Genomic DNA, 26,742 nt, shown 5'->3' on the forward strand with positions numbered 1-26,742 from the left:
TTCAACTTTTATCAGCAACAACTAGTTATCATTTTGTGTCAGTTAAAACAAAAAAATTTCTCAGAAATTTACCGAAAATGCAAACTTATCCTACATCAGAGAGAATTGACATGATCCTATTAGTTGTTGAATGCAGTGTGCATTCACCAAATAATAGAATACTCAAATGCTCCTGATTTTATCTACAATAGTCTGTTTTTTTTATGGGGATATGTTAAAGACAGTGTTTACAAAACTCGGCCAACTAGTGTCGATAACATGAGAGAAATTATTGTAGCTGCTTTTCGAGGTAGAACTCCACATATGCCTTTTAAAATGAAAAGATCCTTTTAAAAAGACAATCGTTTTATGCAGTTAACAGGAAATGAAGCATTTTGAGCATTTGATTTCATCTAGCTAATTTTTGTCGCATAATTATAGGTTTATATCTAGTTTTAAATCTGTAATAATTAAAATATGTTTTAAACGTGTATTTTTTTATTACCCATGAGTATTTTACTCTACAATCTTTAATTTTTGTTAAGTTAACAAAAGGTATATCACACGGCCACCTAGATTTTTTCGAATAATAAAGATTTACTGACGCAAAATCATAAAACTTAAAATATCTGGGAAAATCTTTGTCTGAGGGGTAGACAACCTTAATAATATTTTGAAGATATATAAATTCCCCATTGAACACCGGAAAAATATACTGGGTGTTCCATTTAAAACAAAGGAACTAGCTTAGTAACTTGCTTTTAAAAGTGACCAATGTTCCATATTAATTTTGTCTCACCCTGTATAGCTTTTCGGGTCAAATTTCAATTTGGTTTAACATACAATGGTTACTGTAATTAAATATCAGGCTATACAAGGTCAACTAAAATTTAGGTAGCTGTTATCGAAATTTAAAATTTACTCTTCATTTTCACAAAATGTGAAATATGTCAAAATTCTTAGATTTTAGGTATATGCTTCTTTAATAAAACTCACCTTTATTTTTTTCCTAGAATCCGAAAATCAATTAATATATAGGGTGTTCCATTAGAAAAAACACAACTTTGATGTGTAACTTTTTTTGGGGACACCCTGCATAATTCTATATATTTTTATAAAATGTTAACCTACAGTTAAACTACATATGCTGCCAAAATTTCATTTCGATATAAACTACCGTTCTCCTTGGAGCTTCCGCGGCGTATGAGAGGCGCCACCCTGTATATTATATTATAAAATATATTATATATATATTAAATAAATTTATAAAAAAACTGTATAATAGTATTTTCTTCAAAAGTCAATATACCAATATTTGCAATTTTGTTTGATATATACAGGGTGAGTCAAAACTAAAAAATATTGTAATTTTCTCCACTATTTTAAATGGAATACCCTATATTTTGGTTTCTTCTAAAAACACAAAAAAATTGTGTTTTTAGAAGTCTTTTGAATGTACGGAGTGCGGAAGAGAGATAACATCACGTAGAAACGCTCATGAAAGGGAACGCCTTGCGTAACCATCTTCTGATGCGTGTCAAATACTCGTCATCGAGTAATGGCAGTAGTACCATTACCATTAGTATTACAACCTCACGCTTGATTGCATACACCTTCGTCATTGGTGAATGTCTTGTTCTAGTTTATATGCTCAGTAGTTTTAAGATTCAGAATAGTTCACACTTCATAACGGTCAGTAATAATACATCTGACCGAAACGTGCTATACATTTCTAAAGGAAATAGAGAGTATCAATTCTTGATTTCTTCTACATCTATATTTATTTTTCAACGTCAATAAAGCTACTTTAATAAATAAATGTCCAGTGATCCAGTGCGAGTAGAGAAAGCTATTTTATTTCAATATATTCATTATATTTCCTAAACCTTCATAAGTCTGTTTATTTAAAACAATACGTTATTATAGTTTTTATTAGACAAGACTTAATCATTTAAAACCCTTAAAGTTACCCCATACATAAAATATTTTGTTTAAGAGCAAACTTTTCACCTAAATATACAGGGTTTATGGCTCTATAAACATAAGTCTAATTATATTGTGCAGCCCGATACAATAGAATAATGAAATGAGTTCTTGTTTCTAATGCATTCTGTTCGCCTGATGAATTCTCAAATTTTCAGCACAATACGTAGTTATTGGCATATAATTATAATCATATAATGGAATAGTAATTATGTATGCTTTACAATTAGTGAAATTAGTATCAATTTAATGCAGAGTTGCAATACAATTGGCTAGAGGGTAGAATAACTTTTTTTCGGTAAAGTTGTTGAAACATGATTGATTGGTATGATTTAATGCGTTTTTTTTAATTAGATATTTTTTATTTAAAATGAAAATCAATCTAAAATATGTAAAGAAAACGTTTTCATATCTTAATAATATTTTAGATCATAATAGCTGATCCGGTGTGAGCCAGTACCGTATGATCGAAGAAAACATGGCGTTAGCGATTGCTATGAAACGAAGATAATAATTTCCAAGCCAACTGGACGCCGTTTTTTTCGATCATAAGGTATGTTACAGCTAATTTTGTACCGCCTAATAGTGAAGTGAAGTTTCTTTGTCAATCTTGTGTACTGATGACTGATTTACCGAAAGATCTGTTGAATTGAGATATTTTTGTTTACATTTTTATTGAAGAATTTTCTACATATTTCAATATTTTTCACATCACTTGCTTTCTTTATACATAATCCTTTTATTATGTCGATGAATGCAACATGAAGTTTACTCTGCTGCACTTTTACTTTTTCCTGTAGTTGGCAGATGGTGAATATGGAATCAATTGTACCACGGTTGGTGCAAAAGTCCGTTTGCGATTCTGGGAGGATTTTTTCTATATATCGGTGCAGGCGGTTAGACATAATTTTTGTAAGAACTTTTCCTCCAATATCCAGTAGTAAAATTCATAGTTTCCGCAATCTAAGGCAGTTCCTTTGTTCTTAAATATATTAACTATATTCGCGTTGCGAAAAACCTGAGGTATCTCTCCGCTTTCCCATATGACATCGAAGAGAGCCTTAAGGTGACCAACAAGTTTTTTACTTGCGTTGTTCACTTATAGATTTCCGCCGGAATCGCGTCACTGTCGCTGATTTGCTGTTTTATTGAGACCTTTATTTCCTGTCCTGTAATTAGGATTAGGATATCTAATGCATCAAGGATGTTATACTGAGGTATTCTTTTTAGTGCTTCCATATTGGGGTTGTTTTCTTGGTTAAGAATATGGCTGTAATGCTCTTTCCAGCGATTTCTGATTTGCACTTCCTTTTTTAGATGTTCACCGTTTTGTACACATTCTTGGTTGGGCCATATAATTTTACAGCTTCGAAGAATTTACGATACTCATGATGCGCGACGTACTCTTGAATCTGATTAGCATTTTTTGCGACTACCAGTTATCCTTTAGTTGGCGTATGTTTCTTCGAAGCGTGTTGTTGGCTGCTTTAAAGTTGTCCACCGGCCTTGGATTGTGTGGATTTGCAGTGATTGCTTGATGTGCTGTATGCTTTTGTTCCAACAAAGTCTGTATAAGCGGTTGATTTTCGTTAAACCAGTTTGGCTGTTTCTTTTTGTTGAATTTTCCCAGTACTGCTGCGCTGGTTTTATGAATCGCATTCCGTAATTTTGCCTAGCTTTGTTCAGCTTCCAAGATTGAGATTGAAGTTATCCGTGGAGGTGATTTTTTGATGGCTTCCCTTAGGGCTTCGGCGGTATCGTTGTTCTCTAGACTCCGTATGTTGAATCTGGTCATGTTGTTTTGCTTCTTACAGTGTGGATGTTTGGGATTTTCATTTTTGAAATTAAAAGTCGGTGGTCAGCACCACATTCGGCATCTATTCTGGCTTTTGTGATCTTTTAGATGCGTCCTTTGAACGATTACGTGGTTCAATTGATACCAGTTGCCTGATCTGGGATGTTTTCAGGTACCTTTAAACTTGTTTTTCAATATGACCCACGTATTGGTGATACAAAGATTATACTTTGTGCATATTATGTTTGCTATTAACTTTTCCCATTTTTTTGTTTTCCATTTCATGTTTTCTCAAAACGTCAGGCATACGTATTTCCTGTTCTTTGCCGATATCGAAGAGAACCATAACGTGACCAACATGTTCTTTACATGCACACTTATAGATATCCGCCGGAATCGCGTCACTACCAGCTGATTTGTTGTTTTTAAGCTGTTTTATGGAGGTCTCTATTTCCTGTTCCGTTATTGGGATATTTACATCAATATTAACAAACAAGTTATAAGCGTGCGTAACTTGAGCTCTCAATTGTGGAAATTGGCGGAGTTTTAAACCTAATTTATTTTAAAATTAGTTTTCTCTATAATTTTTTTTATCCGCGAATGATATTTTAATAATTATTTAGCTATTCGGGGTGGAGACAAATCCAACAAATCCGAGAACAAATCAGAGATCATCAAAATCGGTCCAGCCATTCTTGAGTTAACTGAATGGTGTGACTAACCCGACTTCGTTTTATTTATTTAGATAATAACACACAATTTATATAAATTTTACTCCCTGCCAATTAATTTCACAAACACTTTGTTTAATAAATAATATAAGCAAATGATAATTTTACGACAAAATTCCGAAATGACATTTATTCAGCTTTATCAAACTCGCGTATTATTACATTTATTTGTATGTAGTTTCAATTAATTAAAATTTGCTCTGTTCATAATAATTTATACGTTTGTATATTAGAATAAAACGGAGTAATTTGTTTTATTTTCGGCCACTAATTTGTTTTTGCATTATTTGTGCTTTACTTGCCATGGACCGTAAACATAATTTAACCGTGATTACAATTTACAATTTGGATTGCGTAATGTTGTTTACACGAAATTAGGGCCATTAAAATTATTTTTCCTGATGGGAATACTTATTATGTTTGAGGGCTTTGGCCTAGATTCTTACGAAAATATGCCAGAAATTTACTTACTAAAATCTATAAATATAAATAGAAGTAAAAGAAATTGTGTGGGCACTATGTACGTATATTTGAAGTGAAACTTCTTCGTTAAATCGAAGGATTTGAAGGACATGTTTGAAAAAATGTAGTTTGTAATGTTGAAAAAGTAATAAATTTGAAATTAATAAATAATTCACTTTCACAAAATGTGTATTAAAATGACCGTCTGTCCGTCTGAGGACACCATTTGGGTATCTATATCCACGTGCCGAATTTGATTCCAATCGATCCCTCATTACGTCATCCTGTAGCCCGTCCCCAATTATGTTGAAAACGACCCACATTTTTATTCAATATCAAATCCTTAGTCCCACCCTGATGAAGATGTAAACGAAACGGCGGCGGCGCGACGTATCCAACTTTTCAGGGTGGGACCGTGTGTGCCGTCGCTCACAAAGCCTACTAGTGATGGGAATACCGGTTCCACGTGAGTCGCGTTACAATAGCGACCGTTCCAGAAAAATACCGCGACAAAATACCGCGATTTTGTAACCGAGGTTCCGACTTCCAAAGTGTTGCGGTCCGTGCTAAAAATATATCTAACTAATCTATATTTGTAGATTAATGTAACTTTTATCCGCCACTCATTTTCCAAATATCGAGTTTATAATTGTGTATAGCCAATCTATCTCATTTTTAGAAAAACGATGACATTCCTTGTTATTTTTTTTTTCTTTATCAATTTTCGTTTAAATAAAATGAACGGCTCATATTTATGTGTATTGCAATATTTATTTAATGTTAAAATCAAGAACAAAGTCCAAACCACTGTCAAAAAAAAATGTTTATTGGTCTAACCTAACCTAAAAAATAGATATAAACAATAAAACTTATATAAATGTATAAAAGCAAATAAAATATTTTTATTTTATTTTATTTGCTTTTGCGTTTCATCTTTCAAACAATACTATTTTATACCATGCCTAGTACATACCAAAAATCGCTATTTCGAAAGTAACGTAGCGACGGGAGCACCAACGCTAATAGTAACCGACCAAATCGCGACAGGCAAAGCCGAAATCCTAGAAGCGCTCCAGCGACTGCTGGAACGAAGTACGTGGCCGCCGAGGTCGAGCGTCGATAATTAGTTAGAGCAGTTATTTCTGTTCGCGACAGGGAACTACAACTCTAGGAGCGCGACGGCTGGAGCGAACACGTCCCGATCGAGATCGCGTGGCGCTACGGACATAACAGTTCGAGACACTACTGTTGGCGACCGACGAAATCGCGACGGCTGGAGCTAAACACGTCGCTATGCAGTTACTACGGTTCGAGCTAACTTCAAGTGCGATTATAAAAAAAATATTTGCAAATTATAAATAATTTTGTCGTCATTATGATCGTCGTTCTTCAGTAACAGGTTCCTGATTCCTTGTGGAGCGCGACACGACGTTATAAAAAATACCGCTCCAAAATCGCGTTACTCAAATACCGACACATCACTATAGCCCACCCACCAAAAGACTCTCGTGTGTCATGTCAGGGCCTTGGATTTTTACTCCCAGCGCGCGTAAAGAAGTTTCCCTTCAAGAAGTATATCGAACTTCTATTGTTTTCATTTTATTAAAATTGTGATTCAGGCAAATGACCACAAACCAATTGGTGGCCTAATAGTGGAAATATTTACCTGGACTAGTGATGGGCAAAACTATTATTTTTAGATAACAGTTGAAACTGTTATAGTTATTTATAAAAAACAGCTTAAAAATAACAGGTTTCTTTATTTTATTGCTAAATATCTGAAAGAGTATGAGGCGGTCACCGCCAGGCGTATTAACGCAGTTGCAAGTTGCAACAATGACATGCTCGGTGGTAGTATTTCCAGGGTGTCAAAACATTTCTAAATATCGATTATTATCTAAAATACCTCTCTAAAAACGGTCGTTGTTTACAAATAAGCGCTGTTTACAAATTGCGATATAAAAAAGCCAAAATTCTGCCACTCGTCTATACGTACATATACATTCCGATCTACCTACGCCTGGCCCCTCGATCGGCGTAGATCCTGAATTGCGTAGCAGTGTACAGGGTGCATCTCACTCGACAGGCGAGAAGGTCTTAGTTATAATTTTACCATTTGCGGTCAAAAAATAGCAATAGAAGAAAATGTGTAGTATATTCTTCATAAGTAAACCAACTACACACTAGAGTTCGAATTAATTTTACACTTAAACTAGCGTGTACCCGCGACTTCGTTCGCGTCGAATTAATAATTTGTAATGGTGATGATAAAGCAAAGCAAGAATTTCTATTAACATACAAACTGGATAAAATTTTCTCACATTTGCCAAAAATAAGCTTTAAACGTCGAGCAGTTTAAGCAGAATCGTGGTTAATCAATTACTCAACTTTTTGGAACACCCTGTATTATTTTTTAAAAAAATTCAAAATATGTAAAAACACAAAATAAATTACGCGTGTCCAAGCGTTTTCCCGAAAGACTAACCGTTTTTTAAATAACAAATATTTTAATATTTGACAGGCGTTTTCACCCTCTTGGACTTTAAGATTCGAGAAACCCCTCCTTATCGAACCTCAACCCCACAGTCAATCCGTTTGCCAAAAATCAGCTTTAAACGTCAAGCAGTTTAAGCAGAATCGTGATTATTCAATAGTCACATTTTATGAAACACCCTGTATATATTTTTAAAAAATCTTAAAATATGTAAAACAACGAAATAAAATATACGAGTTTAAGAGTTTTTCCGAAAAACTCACCGGTTTTTAAATAAAAAATATTCTAAAATTTGAGGGTGGTTTCACCCCCTAAGAATTCGAGTTTCGAAAAATCCTTTCTTATCGAACCTCTACATCCTAAAGTCAATCCGTTTTCCAAAAATCAGCTTTTTACGTCAAGGGCTTTAAGCAGGATCGTGATTAATCAATGACCAGATTTTTCAAAACACCCTGTATACATTTTTAAAAAATCTTAAAATATTATTCTGAAAATTTTTCAGAATAAATAAATACCTAAATATTGAAACTTAATAACGTACTAAAACATACAGCGCCATAATATCTCGACCTCCGCCCGTTATGCTCGTAACAGGTTGAAAAGCAATGTATCTAAAACAACTGATGCGTTATTCTCCAACCTGTTTCGAACTTCCATCGACAATCGACCGATGCAGCAGCGTTCCTTTCCCACTCCGATTATCTCGACCGCCACCCTGTTATGCTCGTAACAAGTTGAAAAACAACGTATCTACAATGACTGCTTCTCCAACCCGTTGCGAGCTTCCATCGACAATCGACCGATGCAGCAGCCTTCCTTTCCCTCTCCTGTTATCTCGACCGCCAGGCGTTATGCCCGCAACTATTTCAAAAAACCTTCTTTTATATCCTATTATTTTTAAGCTGTTGTAAGCCCAATACGTCCGTCGACAAGATCGACCGAAGCAGCTACGTTTGCCGTAGCGCATTCCCCACTCCGTTGTCCGTTGTCTCGCCGCCTGTATCGATGGTTGACGAAATAACATGTTTTCCATCTATACTAGTTGTTTTTTGGAATTGCTTCGAGCAGCATAGAATTTCGGGGCGGTGCAGAGCGCCGACTTCGTTTTTCGTTTCACGAGCGGCCGATCTCTACGTGTCGTTATTTTATATCTATTATTTTTTAGAAGTAGTAACGGTTGCATTATGTTATTTCTGAATAATTGTTTTAAATAATAGATAGTTAAATAACAACCCATCACTAACCTGGACAGAGACAGTTGACCAGTCAAAATATAAAGCAGACCTGATAAGCTAAGTTCTTGTCTTGGCTAACTGTCAAAATTGTAGTGCGTCTACTAATAGAGCATTGCAAGCCAATAGAAATTTAAACTGATTTACAGAGAATGCTATGGGAAAATACTGTCAAATCGAAAAAAAATTGTAGAACATATATTTAGTACTATAGCCTGCCAAATGTGCATTTTTGTGCTTGGCAAATAATTAGAGGAAGATGGCCGATTCCGCATCCTCCTCCCGGTGCAGGAAGTGACGTCATGTAACGTAAATCAGCTAAGAACATGTAAAATACACTAATAAACAAGAATAAACTCGTTAAACAGGAAATAACCGCTTTTGAACTGCCTTGGACCACGTTTTTGCTTAAAACAACACACCTTTATTTTTTGTTCAAACCCTTTTATTTCTGTTTTAAAGCAGTTGTTGTCACATGACGTCACATCCTGTGCAGGAAGGAGGATACAGAATCGGCCATTTTATATTTAAGAATAAGGAAGACTGATCTACTAAGAATCGCTGCTTTACAAGAAGACTTGGTATATAATATATAACATGAAGGAATAATATATATTTATATTTAAGAATAAGGAAGACTGATCTACTAAGAAGCGCTGCTTTACAAGAAGACTTGGTATATAATATATAACATGAAGGAATAATATATAACATGAATAAGGTAATTGGACACTGAGAAGGAAGAATGAACACATTTTTGAAGGTATTGGGTTGTAAATAGGGGTAAAAGTTTGTTTTTTGTTAAAAGAATCTAGTTTCTTAGCTTCAATTCAGTGTGTTCATTGAAGAGTTAGTGTACCCTGTTAAAAACCCCGTGCCAATCCGAAGATTACTCTTACTTAAATCAAGGAAAATGTTTAATTTTTCCCGGTCGTAAGTTCTTAGAAATTTCTCGGATTGTCTTATGGTATGTATGTTGTTATGGTCCGAAAAGGTAGCAAAATAAGCGTTCGGCATTTAACGTTATATGTAAAACTGGCTAGGTATTTTTACAAAAATGAAGAAGGAAATTAAAGAAAAAGGATTATACTGTGTTGGTATTGCAGCACATTTTTAGATAACTTCTTTATTTTTAAGATTTTGATGGTCAGACATCAACAAAATATAGCTTATGTTTGGACTAAATTTTCTCGAAAATAAAGAAATAATTTAAAATTCCGTTACAACACCGACGAAGATTGAAGTTTTGTGATTACAGTGATATATAATTTATATGGTTTTGTAACAAATTACTCGCTATTTTATGGTAAATAATGTTGAAGCTCTGTAAGCCTTAAGCTACTACTACTGCCACTACTCGCTGACGAGTATTTGACAAGCATCAAAAGATGGTTACGCGATGGCGTTTCCTGTCATGAGCTTTTCTGTGACTGAAAAGCCCGATACGTGATTTTATCTCTCTTCCGCACTCCGGACATTCAAAAATCTCATTACTTTGTTGTTTTTTTACTTTTTGGTTGTCGTTATTAACTGAATTTACAATTCTCCTCCATTGCGTTCTGTTGTGCTTTGCTTCCTCCCACTGATACTGCATACTTATCCCCTTTAAGTTTTTATGAACAACATCCTTGTATCTTTTGAGTTGTCCACCAGGTTTCCTCTTACCCTCTACAAGTTCACTGTAAAGAAGAGATTTCGGCAGGCGGCCCTCTTGCATCCTGCATACGTGGCCAGCCCATCTCAAGCGAGATTTAGTAATCATGACTTCAGAGCTCTCGTAGCTTGCTTTTTTAAGGATTGATACGTTTGAGACATGGTGGTACCATTCGATTCTTAAAAGTTGTCAAAGGTGTCTCTGTTGCAACTTGTTTAATGCGCTCGTGTGCCGGCGCACACTGGTTCGCTCTTATGGACGTACGTGGCCAAAACCTGTATTTTATTATATCAGTGAAAATGAATGTATCAGTTAATATTTTTTAGTAAATCTATAAATATTTAGGCGTTTGGAGTTGCCTAACATATAAAAAAAGTTCTTTATCATTAGGCGTTTTCAATGATGATGGTTCATTAGAATTTAAAAGTGTTATTTATTACCAATAATTACAAGGGTATTACTTTATAAAGGTATTTAACAAAAATTGAAAAAAAAAACAGATTGAAGAATGGTTAGAACATAACCGGTATATAGTTCATAAGCTAATAAATAGATAGATACAGAGTGGCCTATTAGTGTGAGAAAGTCCAATATCATCGTTGTAGACGAAAATATGAAAAAAAGTATTATATAGATATTTGCATGGTTTATAACAGTGCATATCCTAAAAATATTTTGTTATATACAGGGTATCAAAAAAAGTAATGATAAAGCGTTGTCTTTTTTAAATCACAGCTCCCATTTTTCTGTACATAATTCGATTCAGCATAAAATTGTGCATATAGGACACTATTTTTATTTGGAAAACTATGCGGTGTTGCCATGCTATTTCTTCTTTATTAAAATTTTGGTTAATAATAGTAGGTACCTACATATATCCGAAAATTGGTTAAAACCTGAAGTTAATTTATATTTGTTAATATCTAGTACTATACTATGTTAATACCCTGAACTTTACCAATATTTTCTTAACACCAAAGAAACGAGAATAAATTTGTGAAGAAAAACTCACATTAATGTGTGCCGGTTATTTTTTTATGGCGTGGCTAACAATGTAATATTTAAAATACTCTATTTCAATTTTTTAAATGCACATTTCTTAGCCATGCAACATTTATATAAAACTTTTGTTTACGAAGACAATTTATGCTGAATAGCAGATATTAGCAGCTAATTTGACATGGTTCTTAAAAAAGACATTATGAAGTTTCATTTAAGTTAAAAACAATCACTTAGTTCAGCTTCGATATCCTTGATTTAGTTATGTATAAAAATATATTTCAAAGGCACAATATATTTTGATATTTTGAAATGGTTAGTATTATTTTTTTTTCATTTTATTTATCAAAAACTGATATTATATGAGGAAAGTATACGTGCAGTATAGTCTAATTATAATATGCACTATTTTATATTATTTTGAAAACACTAAGCGAGTAATTTATTCATTGCCGATACAAAAATAGTTAAATGCTTTTTTAGGCTATTGTATATAAAATGTTATTACATAGGTGCTCTAAAGTGCATTTTTCCAAAATATATTTTTATAACAAACCTTTCGTGTTTTTAAATATAGATTATAAAATATTTGATCATATATGATCAAAATAATTTTTTTCGATATATTGAGTTTTGGCCAAATTTTTATAAGGGAGGGAACTACTGTGCGGCGGTACGGCACCCAGGTTTCGCTTCCATATAACATGGTGGGGATTATTACTGCTCGATACACTGCAAGTTTCGTTTTTGTGCTCAAGTCATGATTGTAGAAAACCCTGTCTTTTAATTTCCAGAATGCTCTTGAGGTGCTGCTGATTCTGTGCTGAATTTCAGAGTCGATATTTGCCTTTTCCGAAATCAAACTGCTGAGGTAATTATTTTCCGATACATATTCCAATAGTTCTTCTCCGATTTTTATAGCGCTGTTATGATTTTCCGGGAGAGTGCACATGATTTTTCTTTTATCGATGTTCAGTTTAAGACCCAAAGTCTCGTATGCCCAGGTATATGTGTTCAGCATTTCCTGTAATTGCTGTGACGTATTTGCGACTAGGGCGCAGTCATCAGCGTATTGGAGTTCTGTGATGAATTTTATACGTGTTTTTGCCCTGAGTCTTTTTATGTTGAACAGACCGCCATATCTAACACCCATTCCTCTTTCCTGCAGTTTGCTGTCCACTATAATAGAGAGCGCTGCCATGAATATGTGGAATATGAGAGGAGCTAGGACACATCCCTGCCTAACTCCTGTATTTGTCAGGAAGGGATCGCTCAGTGATCCATGATGAGCCTTAAGCAAGCCGTGTGTTTGGAATTTTAGGTGTGGCTTAACACGACAGAATTTAGGCAAATTTCTGAAATATAATATATATTTTCTTCGGCCGCACACCCGCTGTATCCGACCGCTGAGAGCGACCCGAACAATACAGCGTAAGTTAGTTTCCATTTGGGAAGCAGAACGGTTCCGGTTCATTTAGTGTAGAGGGCTCACTCTTATTGTAGCTAGATCGCTTTTGTATTACCATCGATCACTTGGTGGGCTGGCATCCAGAGTAGAAGAGCTTTATTTTCTTTGTCCCTTCAGAATGGTTACTCTAAGATGTTGCTTGACAAGATTATATCGAATTGTAAACCAGTATCTTGCCTAAGAAAGATGCGCCTTACTCTTATAACGATTCCATCTATAAGAGGAACATCAGAAAAAGATCCAAACATTTTTATGTTTGGATCTTTTCAATATAGCCAAACTATCTACCATTAAAACTTGAACTACTTTAAAAAGCATCTTAACGAAAACAAGACCTGGAACATCAAACCAAGAGAAAGATTGCACTAAACAGGTAATATCGTACGAAAGATGAACATCCACAGAGCAAGAGGTCGTTGAAAGCAGAATAAACAAGATTAAAACAAAAAAGATATTTTTTAATAAATAAGTGACAACCTAGCATTTCTCACATTACATTTGGTTTGTAGGTATAACTTGGGTGGATTTGGTTTGTATGTACAGTAAAGATAGAATGTTTACATATATTATATCACATTTAAATGGTCTGCTTTTCACTCTAGTAGCTATAGGGTTTCACACGAATCTTAGACTGATAGTTATCGTATCTCCATCCAGATTGATTCTAAGCGCCGACGTTGGCCAAACTATCGGTGGAAATATGCAAATTTCCAACACTGCGCCACGTCGGCATTAGACCGACTCTCCGTGCAAAAGCTCCGGCCGCAAACGGGCTTTGGCAAGCTTTGGAAGCACTCCGGCTGGATATTAACGGTGGGCTAATCGAAATTACCGGTCCAGGAGTTCATTATTCGCAATTTATGACGGATATCGGATATATCCGCGGCGAAAGAGATAAAGGTCAGTGGCGTACGTATCAAAGAACCAAACTGAGATCCGTTTGTCGTTGTTGTTTCGCCTTTATAACTTCTTGGCAAGCTCATGTTAAACAAAATGTTGTAATGAAGCTTCGGTATGTTGACGATATCTTCTTAATCTGGAATAAAACCGATAGATAGTTGGATTCCTTTCTCAATCACCTTAATTCAGAAAATTATTCCATCCAATTTACGACTGATGAAGAGAAAATTGTCTGTTTTTTGTTTCTGGATGTTCATATTAGTAGAAATGGTGAATGTGTTATTACTTCTGTATACAGAAAACAGATACACAGGCATGATCTAAAAAAACGGGGTTAAAGATGACAGTCGATAATAATTTTGGCTGGGTCAATCTCTAGACGCCATTTACTAAAAATTGACCTAAAACTTAACATTAATTATAAGAAGATTAAAAAAGGATAGAACGTTTTCAAACACATAAATCTATTTTCAAAAGAAAAATGTTTGCGAATTTTAAACTTGACCATTTAAAAATCATTTTTACTGAATATAAACATAAATAATTGATAAGCTTCTTAACACCAATTGGTAGTAAACGCCATTAAAAAATAAAGAAGAATGATTGTCAAGTAAATGATGTCTAGAGCTTGACCTAGCCAAAATTATCAGTGGTTTTCATTCGATTGTCTAAACTAAACCATTATCAATGTAACAAATTAGGAAGTCATATCGTGATATCATCGAGCAAACAATATTTGCAGAAACCAAGCATGTCTTCGTGCTGAACTAAATAATATTAAAATGGATTTGCTTAAAATGGTATGACAGTCAGGGAACGTTTGGTGTTACAACAGCAGAATAAAACACTAATTCACCCCAATACACCAAAACACTTTACACGTTTTTTTTGCACCAAATTATAATAATAATAGTTTTAATAATCTGCTGATGATGCTAACATGGTTAGCGAAACGCCTGTCCAGTGCAAAAGTAAAGTAAAGTGTTTTGGTGTAATTTTATTTTTCATTTTGCTCTTCAAATTGTTACTCTGAGGAATCCAAGATTATATCGAAATATAAACCTTTGTAAGCCTGAAGAAGATACACTCTTTCTTTTGTCTATTCTATATATTAAAAGCACAAAGAAAAGTTCAGTTGCCAATCTGTATGTCATTGAAACTGTTTTTAAGTCTGGAACTACTTTAAAAAACGTCTTTACAAAAACAGGACCGGAAATATATCGAAACAAGTTAGAGGTTGCATTAACAGGTATATTTTGGTATGCGGTGAGTTTTGTATTGGAGAGAAAATGTATTTTAAAGGTATGACTTAATGAACATAAAAAACAAACGCAAAGAGGGTAGACAATGATGTCAAATATTGCAGACCATGACGTTTAGTTCACACCACAACATAACTTGGTTGAAAGCCCGGATTTTTCTAAAAACAAAATTGTTCTCTGCGGATGTTTAGACATTTTAAATAGTTTTTTTTTATTTTATTTTTTTCTACTGACTGGAGGATCAACAATATGATCTAAAAAAAATACGGCGCCAGCGATGGCTATGAAATGAATATCGTTGACATTTTATATGTAAAACTATATGGGGAATGGCATCGATGTTCATTTTCAAGCCAACTGGACGCCGTTTTTTATTATCATACGGTACCTCCATAAACAAATTTGCTTTATGAGCACGTTTAGATTCTGCACAGTAGGTTTACTAAAATTTATCTTTTATTTCTATTCCAGTGGCAAAATTCCCAGGCTCCTATCAATTCACCGCAGTTTTAATATTTTACTTTAATAATATTTAGAATTATTCCAATACTTATATAGTTATTTTCCATTTCAGGTGAGTACATTCTTCTAAAATTATTAGAAGTTGGTGAGAAATCCATGATGCAGTATGTACGTATATATTTAGACTACATAGTGCTCCAAAAATGTAAGTATTTATTTGAAAGTGATAAAATGTGTAGTATATTGCAACAGTTGGTTATTAAAGAATAATTAAATTAATTTAAAAAATTATTTTATATCAAAAATAATCTATACCTAACAATTCTTGGAATGGAAATTTTCTCAATATAGCAATCCACTTATAAAATGTTCCAATAATTCGGTGTTCTTAGTAAACTACCGAACCCAACTAAACTCTGTTCCGGGTAAATGCTTTGTTCTAAGTGGGAAATCTCGACGATATGGCAATCGCTTATAAAGTCACCAATTCCGACAATCACGGTGGACAACCTTACACTTGACTGCACCAAACTTTTTCACTAGTAAATACCTTGCCCTAATACATAATCTAAATAGTTTTAAGATTGAGATTAGTATACACTCGATTATTGATATACATGATCAAAATATTGTTATCGAAAAATTCGAAAATTTACCACAATGTCAGCACAAGCAAAAATTTTATTTCAAATATATTTTGCGATTGCCTTGTGCTGTTTAGTTCGTGATTTTTTATTATTTTAATAATTATATTTAATAAAATAAAACTATCCAATAGAAATTTTAAGGTAATTAATTTTATATCGAAAACTACCGCACTCCACTGATAATAAGTGTGATACTAGAATAGTTTCTGGTAGACTCTCTGGTACGTGTCTAACAAAGATCGTTATATTTTATTTGCTCTCGGTTTTACTAGTTCGTGAGGTAGTTAGGTGTTTAATCGGCATTAATTATGGCTTTAATTAGATAAAACTTTACTCAATCTACAGGGTGGTCCGAATTGTATTGGAAAAACTTCAACAGAATATTTTGTCGATAAAAATAGGAAAAATACTTCGTATAAGTGTATATCCTAAAATGCTTCGTTTCGGAGATATAGATATCATTTTTATTTCAATTTTTTCCAAATAATTTCTAAACTAATGTCAATATTTTAATGAAAATTGGTGTCTCTTTGTTTTTTAAATGTGAAATTTGATTTCGATCAAAATATAACTCCTACTTCTAGGTGGCGCTAGCTACATATTTTTAAATAGTTTGAAGAATAATAACTTTTTGTTTGTACAACCTGTATAACACTACTGAGTGAAAAAATACTCATTTTCGCTGTTTAAAGGCGGCTGCTAAGGCTTCTTTTCATTCTTCATTCTTAAAATCATTTTTAATTATCAATATAATAAAAAATAAATATGTTGACTAGATAGTTATTTGACTGAAATATATTCAACATGTTCATTTTTTTTAATGATGACATAATATATTGATTATTTCTATTCCCATATCTCGAGAACCTTTAGCAGTAGCAATTTGTTCCAAGAGACCTTTTTGGCGTAAAAAACGGCGAAATTTTTTTATTTTTCACTCAGTAGTTTTATACAGATACGGACAAAATATATTTTCGTCTGTACCTTCATTATGTATTTTTGTAGTGTATGTCTTTTCATCCAAATATCGACTTAGAAATTATTGGACTCGAAATTATATGGAAAAAATCTAAATAAAAACGAAACTTTTACACCCTGTATCTCCGAAACCAAGCAATTATGATATAAATTTACCGAAATTTTTTACATATTTTTATCTCCTGAATATGCATCCCAAGTTTTCTGATTACAAGTGTGGCCCAACCCCTGTTTATAGAGTAAGTAGATTCATTAATATTTTTTCCTTAATTTTCTTTCTTGGTAATTTAGACTAAAACGAATCTATTATTGATTCACTTTCCTATCTATCAAAATACACCTACGTTCTTAATATAATGGCCATTTAATTTATATCTGTAAGCCTACATATTGGACAATGAATAGAGGCATATTCCAATTTTCCATTTTCGAAACCAAAATCGAAAAGCCATAAATGGAAATGGGTAGAGTAAGTTTATAAATTGTGCCCAGTCAATATTTTAGTAATGAATGCAAATAACTTTCAGTTTATCTATTTCAATATATTATTCGGTTTTCGTTTTGGGACGCTTATTGCTATTTACCTTTCGGATTTTAAGCCGCCTGTAGCTAAAATAATCGGTTCTTTTTTATGCAGTGCTGTATTAAATTACAGTTATTTTTTGTCTTCAATTTGTTTAATTATGTTAGTTTTTAATGAATTTATATAACATAAAATTAGAATCTGAAAAATCTTGTTTTATTTTTTGTCTTTTTTTATAACAATAAAATGTTGTAATTCTAGAGGTTAGTGTACCATATACTTAATACGTATGAGATAAAGAACATATTTCTAAGAGACATTACTATTTTTTCAAACGCCATAAATAATTTTTTAAACAAGTTTACACGTTCCAAATGAAATAAAAATATTAGTTGTAAATAATTATACAGTATGACCCCGGATTGACCCCTTTACAAGCGGAAAAACTTTTTTATTATTGATATTTTGAGAAAAATGCATACTTCAGAAAATTTTTTGCTTGTTCAAAAATGGTTAATCCCGTATTTCGATTTCATATTGTCAATCACGTCGCAAAATCTAATACGTTTGAAAAATATATTTCTTTCACAACTCTTTTAACTATGATCTACATTTCTTGTAAATTAGTTAATTTTTTAAATGTTAATAATACAAGGTGAGTCTAAAAAGTAAAAGGTTTTTGTAGTATCGCAGTAAAAGGTTATCCTATAACCTAACTTTTTGTTATTTTCAGATTTTCATTATTTTTGAAAAGTGAATAAAGATATACAGGGTGGTCCGAACTGTATTCCGGAAACTTCGGCAGCATATTCTGCAGATAAAAATAAGTAAAAAAGTTTGTATAAATGTATGTCCTAAAATGCTTTGTTTCGGAGATACAGGGTGTAGAAATTTCATTTTTATTTCGATTTTTGGAAATAGTTTCTGAAGTAACGTCAGTGTCTGGATGAAAATTGGTGGCTGGAAGATTATTGACGTGAGAAATTTGATTTTGATGTCAATATGACTCCTATTTGTGCCACCTACATATATGTGTTTTAACTGTTTTGAAAAGTAATAACTTTTCGTCCCTACCTGTATAAAACTACTGAGTGAAAAAATATATATTTGCGTAACTTTTTACGTAAAAAATGTCTCTTGGTAAAAATCGCTACAAACAACCGCTCTCAAGATATTTAGAATGGAAATGGTCAATACATGTCAACAAAAAAAATACACGTTGAGTAGATAGTTATTTGACTGAAATAATAAATATGGGAAATTTTTACTTTTTTAAGTTAATCATAAAGTGTTCTTCGAAAAAATGATGATAAAACAGACTTTTGGCACAAAAACATTTCAAATTTATGATTTCAGTATAATAAATATTTAGTCAACATGTTTATTTTTTGGCAATAATGACATGTATTGATTATTTCCATCCTAAATATCTTGAGAACGGTTGCTCGTAGTGATTTTTACCAAGAGGAATTTTTTACGTAAAAAATCGCGGAGATGTTTATTTTTTCACTTGGTAGTTTTATACAGATACGGACAAAAAGTTATTACTCTTCAAAACCATTAAAACACATGTAGGTGGCTCCCCCTACAAATTTCTCGTGTCAAAAAACTCCCAGACACCAATTTTCATCCGAATATTGACGTTACTTCAGAAATTATTTCGAAAAAATCGAAATAAAAATGAAAATTCTACACCCTGTATCTCCAAAACTAAGCATTTTAGGATATACATTTATACGAACTTTTTTACTTATTTTTATCTACAGAATATGCTGCCGAAGTTTCCGGAATACAGTTCGGACCACCCTGTATATTTGCTCTTTATCACTTTTCAAATAAATCCAATATAACCGAGATATTTTACTTTGAAAATAATAAAATGCTTAAATTTTGAGAACCGCTGTATTTTTTTCTTTATTTTCTTTTCTCTAAATTTAATTTACCACTTATGTTGCCATATTATCAAGATCAAAAGATTTTTATACAATATAATAATTGATTATATTGTCATATATTATTAATTAATCTATTCATATTCAGGGTGTTTCAAAAAACATGTGCCATCTCTCGTGGGGTGATTTCTCTCGTAAAAATAAGAATTATTTTTCATATTAACATAGGTCCAATTCTGCTTTGTTTTGTAGCTTCAGGAAGTTAAATTCTTCATCTTTTTGCGACTTATTATAATTTTCCTCCAAGGGCTTTTAGCGATCCGAATGAAATTTTGAGGGTAAAACTCGGGGTCAAAGTTACCATAAATGTGACATATTTTAATGTTAAAAAAGTATTCACCAGGGACGTGCATATGGGTTATCACAGGAATATTTTTTCTAAAAAAAATATGTGCGTCTCAGACTTTTTTTCTTTTTTTAGCAAAATTGTGCAGACCGTTAAATGCTGATTAAAAGTTGTCTCTCTCTTTGATGAGATAAATGCAATTTAACTCTCTGCCCAAATCAAATTCTAAATAAACCAACGGTTTAATTATAGTTTATGTGTATATGTTCTGTCAAAACAAATCAATGCATACGCTTAATCAATCTTTTATGAGTTAATATATCACTCCAGCGACTAACCCGATATCAAAATCTTAAATCATGTCTCTTCACGCTTCTCCTTTTATTACTATTCCACCGTCTAAACCACGCCATGCAGCGCATTCTGGGCGCCGAATAATCAGTAATAACTCCCACTTCGCACTCGTCCCGTCTCTCTCTAGCCCGCACGGAGCGCCTATTATAAATTGGCTCACAATGGCATCAACGCCGCACCGGATTCGCGCGCTAATCCTCCTAATATATATTTGGATTAGCCATTAACGTCACGCCGAATTTAATCGAGCCAAATTAGAGAGATGGCTGTAGTTACAGGTCGAGGTATGGAGTGGCGACAAAGAACTGTACGGTTCAATGATTACTGGAGTACTGTACAGGGTGTTCCTTAATGACATGCTAATATTTAAGGACGTGATTCTTGGGCCAATTCTAAGACAAAAACTTCATATGAATGTATGTCCTAAACATCTTAATTTCTGAGATACAGGGTTTTCATAATTACTCTGATTTTATTACAGATATCTTTATGAAACTTAATACACGTCTTCTATGCATCAAAATACCTTTTTTGGTGTACAAATAATTTTATTTATTTCAACCAGTGCCGTCCATACGGGTTTTACATTGAATATTTTTGGAGAAAAAAGTGGTACACCACTGACTTCTCTTAAATAAAAATTATTTTCAAAATCTCCATTCATTTCTAAACATTTTTTATCTGTTTATTTTTTTCGACCGATGCATAGTTTTTGCTGAAAAAAAATCAAGTTAGTTTATTACAGGGTCAAATCGCTGAAAATATGATTTGGTGATTGTTGTTTGGAAATCATTTCTACATCGGCTGGAAAGAAATTAATACTTAAAACATTTTTTTCGTATATCAACTTAAGCCATTTTGATGCATGGAAGACGTGTATCAAATATACCATCAGAGATATTTCGAAAAAAAATTAGAAAATGTTACCACCCTGTATCTGAAAAGTAAAGATATTTAGGATATATATTCATATGAAGTTTTTTTCTTAGAATAGGTCCAAGAATCACCTCCTTAAATGCTGCATGTCATTAAGGAACACCCTGTATATATATATATATATATGAAGAATTACAGTTTTGAGGCAGAGAACACATTAATAATCGATAATATTTATTTATAAATTACTTCTTATATAAATTACCCCATTATTCTTTCAGTATATCTTCCCCTGCTAGAAATAGTTATTTGTGTAACTAGTGCAAAAAGGACATATTTGTTGCACGACGCTTGACTTTTGCACGCCAACTGCAATGGGTCTGAGTGCATGAAATATGCTTTTTGCACATGTTGCATACAAGATTTTTTCTACGATCGAATTGAAATTCTTATTTAAATGTATATTAGAAAGTTTTTACAGTCACGGAATTTTTCACGGAGTGAAAGTTTTTTCAAGTTTCACGGAATAATATTACCAGTAACAATAACACTATAAACTTTTTTTGAGTTCATTTTAATTTTGATGTCGCAGTTTGAAAAATTCACTGAGGTAACTGATGGACAAACTTCATTATTGCAGTAGTCTTTTGAATTTTACTTTTATTTCTGCTCGTGGATGTTTTAGGTTCTCGTTCTTTGCCTAAAACTCTTTTCCGGAATGTTGCTGCGTGTTCACTACTGGTACTTGGTTATTTACAATTTTTTTCTCTTGTGATTAATAACGTCAAGGTGTTTTTTGCACTAGCGCAAAAAATAAGTTATTTTCCTAATTTTCTAGTAGTTAGTCCCTACCGTGACTTTTCAAGCGGATTGTGTATCTTTTGGGGAGTAATTAGGGGAAAAACTTGTAACACCGTGCTCGGTCAGATTTGCCCGAAAAATGGACCCAAATAGCCAAAAAAAAAAGTTTATTGTAAATATCTGCCTAAATATGTAATTTACAATTGAATGAAGCTTAAGTAATTATCAATTATAAAAATGGTACTTTTCATTTTTTAACTAAAATTAGTAGTTTTCGAGATATTCCGCCGAAGATCCCTGAATTTTATTAAGCATATAAGCATAAGCTTATCATTGATTGACAGGACAAATTGTTTAATAACTTGGCTAAAATTTAATTTTTTTTGATGATTCAAAGCTCATTTAAAAGGTAGAATCAACAGCTATGAAATTTTGGAACTTGTTTGAATTTTGTCATATTTATGATTGATGACCTTGACCTTGACCCAAAAATTTTCTGATTTTTACAAACTTATTCATATTTTCGCTAATAATAGTTATTTTCGTTAATAATAGTTGTTGTCAAGATTTTTTTTTTGTTCGAGTGCCAGATATCACAAGGATTGTCATACAAAATTTTATAAATTATGTTCCACAGGCGCTAGAGCAAGGGACGTAGGTAGGACGTGAGTTTTACTATTAAATTATCAATTTAGTTCAAATTGGTAAATTTTTGTTTTGTTATTTTCATGTGTAAGGAGATTCCGCTTACCATTGCCCAACTAAATAGATATTTGAGGTGAATTTGCATTGTGTGTCCTGAGTAAGTTTCAAAATATTAACTTTTACAAGTAGTAAATAAAAAAATTATGTGTGGGCAAAAAAATTGTGTGTGTGCATATTCGAAGTGAAACTTCTTACTAACAGCTATTAAATTGAAGGATTTGAAGGATATATATATTTTTTTATGAATGCTTTCTATAAACTTCAAAAAAATTAGAGTTAATATAAAACAGTATACTATTTTAGCTTTATAATTTTATAATGCTTTCTTAATTTTTATTAAAAAACGATAATTCTATTACCCGACCAGATAGCTGTGGCCATTAAACCAAAATACTACTACATCTATATCTCTGACTACTACTAACTGCTACTAACCAACAATTTGTTTTGTGTAGTTGGTGGTCTGTTTTTGTTTAAATGTTTTGTTCATTATTCATGTTGGGGATTTATTTTTAAAATAATGTTAATCGTTAGGCAACCAGTAAACTCATAGAATATGTATTTCTTTTTCATAATCAAAATTGTCACCCTAAATTTTACACAACCAAATTGTCACTCTAAATTGCTGTCTTTTTTAGACAGATGTCACTTGTCTTGTCATTTTTAATTCATTATTCGAATTCTCAGAATGTTGTTAACAAAAGTTTCATCTTAAAATAAAATTTTAATCAATCACAATTGTTTATCTCCACATTTTACCGGATTAATAATACAAAAATTACAGCTCAATTACCAACAATTCATTATTTATAGTAATTTACAGTAATTTTATTAAATTATACGAATATTCTCGTTGATTATTGGTTTGAAATAAATATGAGTGTCCTCCAATGAAAATGCGAGTTACTAACTCTAAAATTCTAATTCTAATGAGCTAAATGCTTTACCTAGACTGTTATACATAAACTACAAACCTATCGATGAAATAATGCATGAAATCGAGGTTGGTACAGTTTCAAGTTTATTACCCAAGCAGCATTTGGACGTCGGGACAACGTTGTGTCACGCGACCAAACGTCGGGGCGCAACGTCGGCACAACCTCGTGCCAACCCTAGTCTGCACTAGTTTGGAGAATAATTTTTGGGTTGAAACGACGCGCGACGTTGGATACCGACGTTGGCTAGTAGCCTAATTTAGTACAAACTGCAACGTTGTTTAAAATCCTAATTCACAGAAATACAAAACTATAATAATATGGCGTCTAAGTCGCGTTTTATCCTAAATTGGGATAATTATAGTAAAAATATTATTTTTGTGATTTAGTTAGAGACATATGCCAGATGGCAGTAAAGGGAAACAAAACAAAAGTATTTTAGTGTGGAGGATGTTTAAAGATCATAATTATTGAAACACTTTAATCGACTCTGTAACTCGTTACCCAAGGCAAAAAAGTCAAACGCAAACAACTTTATTGCTAAATGTATTGTTTCTACTTTGAAAAATACTAATGGGCCTTAAAATTAAAGAAGTTTTAAAACATTTCTTGAAACTTTTTTTTAGTAAAATGAGAATAATTTATTCGTAGTCGAAAAAATTGTTTCCGCGTGTTGTTTAGGGTCAAATATTTCAAGTTAATGTATTCAAAAAGCAGGAATTACTATTTTAAGAACGAAACATTTTCTTATTCAACAACATGGCGGCTTTCACTTTGTTGTTTTGAAGATTAAGATGGAGTAGTTCGAGTAGTCGCATACTGAACTAATAAAGTCGCAGTTCAGCCTTAACAGGTAGTATACTAGTCGCAAGATTGGCTAATTTAGTCATCCTAGAGTCTAGCTTGTGCCGCCCTCTATATTCTAAATAAACGAGGGAGTGGATAAAGTATCGGTAATATGTCGATGTATATTTAAATTTAGTTTTATATGTACCTTTCTTATGTCCCATTTTAATTAAGTTTTTTTTATAAAAACAAAAACTGCACTGAACTGTCTGATTGAACAGAACAATGAAGTGAAAATTTAAGATTTAAGGTTATGGTTCAATACAGTTGCAAAAAGGTAGTGGCTCGACGTCCTACCAACGTAAGAATAAGGAAATCTAAACAACGTTGGAATTAGTAAAACAGACGACGTTTGCATAACGTTGGAATAGGTCCTGAAAGTGACGTCGGAAAATTCTTTATTGCCCAACATTGTTATTACGTTGTCCGAATCACCTAAAGATCACTTAAGCAAAAAAGGTTACAAGACAACGTTTATTCGACGTCGCAGAAGCTTTTACTTTCTTGTAGTACTAGTTCAACGTCGGCACAACGTTACAACAACGTTTACATTTATTTTAATACCCAAGGTACGGAGCTAACTATTTTTTGTAACTAATCCAACGTTGTGATTAGTAAACATGTGGTCGCAAGTCGTGAAAATGCTACTTGGGTAAGGTGATTTTCTTAGCCGCGTATGGCATAGATCTTTACCCAGTGTTGCCACAAGCTTTTTTTATCACGGAGTAGATTATCACGAGATAACGAGTTTAAATTGTTTTACAAAGGGGTCGATCTACCCCGAATGGTATGGCTGTGGCAACACTGTGACACACGGCCTTGAATTTTTATTCCCAACTCGCGTAAAGAAGTTTCACTTAAAAAAAATATTTAGAAAAAATATTTAAAAAAATCGAACCACATTTTTTTATTACAAAAAAATCATAAAACTGAAATCCTGGAAACTGAAGCTACTCTAACAATCAGAAATACCTCCCTAATCCTTCAAACAGTTCAACAGTGCTTGAAAAATTCGAAAACCGCGACGTTATTTCCGAATGGAATGATGGCAGCCGGTGGACATGTCAGCTCTCAGCTATGCGACTCTTCAATAAACAAAAATCTTCCCGCGCCGTTATATATCGGAGCCGTGGAGCGTTTTTCGGTAAATAGAGTGGAATGCGCGTGTAATTCGTTATCAAAACCGAACGTTCGGCCATGTGAATGGCTGCAGCCGGTCAGATATTCCATTTATCTTTTACGTATTCCACCGCAAATTCGATTTATTACCTGACAAAATTTGTTTTTCCACTGCTTTTGTTTTTTGTTTTCTCTTTTCTCACTTTTCTGTTATTGCTTTAATTTTTTTGTTACAAACTGTAATTTTTGTCAAGCATTTTTTAAAACAGAAAATTTTGAAATAAAAAAGGAGGTAAGGCAGGCATTCTGTATCCAATGTTGTTTAACTTGAATGTGAAAAGAGCATTCACTGAGTCAATATCCGACAGTCCCATTGGTTTGAAAATAAATGGCATTTTAATTAATAATATCCGATATGCGGATGACACAGTGATACTGGCAGACAATGCAAATAATCTCCAAATCCTTCTAAATAAGGTTAACAATGAAACCAAAGACTGGGTTTAAACATTAATACTAGAAAAACTAAATTTATGGCTGTCAACAGAAACAACATTCCGAGCACCAGAATTTACTTAAATGGAGAGTTCATCAATCAGGTCACACAATTTAAATATTTGGGATGTATGGTTAACCAAACGTGGGATTACAGTTGAGAGTTGGAACCTTTGGTGTTACACAGCAAAATAAAAACACTAAATCACCACAATACACCAAAACACTTTTACTTTTATACTGGACGCGCGTTTCGCTAACCATGTTAGCATCATCAGCAGATGATTATAAACTGAATTGTTAGATGATTATAAAGTGAATTGAATAATTGTTAGTTTATAATCATCAGCTGATGATGCTACATGGTTAGCGAAACGCGCGTCCAGTGTAAAAGTAAAAGTGTTTTGGTGTATTGTGGTGATTTAGTGTTTTTATCAAACGTGGAATCCAGATCAGGAGATCAAATGATCGTGCATTTGATCGAGCAAGCAAGAACCACTTTTCTAAAACTTCAAAAGTTTCTCACAGATAGAAACGGGAATTAGATACAGAATGGTCAAGTGCTATGTCTGGTCCGTTTTGTTATATGGTGTGCATGGACACTAAAGGTAGTCAAAATTTGGACCCTACGACGAATGCTAAGAGTGTCCTGGGTCGACCGTGTGAGGAATGAAGACATTCTCAGAAGAGCTGGTCTAGAAGAACGTGAACTCTTCGAAATCATCAAGAAGAGGAAAATATCCTATTTGGGACGCATACTACCACTTTCAGCGTCTAATTCTCCAGGGTGCAATCGAGGGCGTC

At 33.1% G+C, this 26,742-nt stretch overlaps 1 protein-coding gene across 1 annotated transcript in view; it reads right to left on the reverse strand.

Annotated features, from left to right (window-relative positions):
* LOC115884056 (hemicentin-1-like) overlaps positions 1-26,742 on the reverse strand; it is a 372,498-nt gene that overhangs the window by 250,853 nt on the left and 94,903 nt on the right. The gene's annotated exons all lie outside the window — the stretch shown is intronic.

This window comes from Sitophilus oryzae, unplaced genomic scaffold (assembly GCF_002938485.1).
Source record: "Sitophilus oryzae breed Bouriz unplaced genomic scaffold, Soryzae_2.0 scaffold_2009_pilon_pilon, whole genome shotgun sequence".
In the NCBI taxonomy this organism is placed as follows: Eukaryota; Metazoa; Arthropoda; class Insecta; order Coleoptera; family Curculionidae; genus Sitophilus; species Sitophilus oryzae.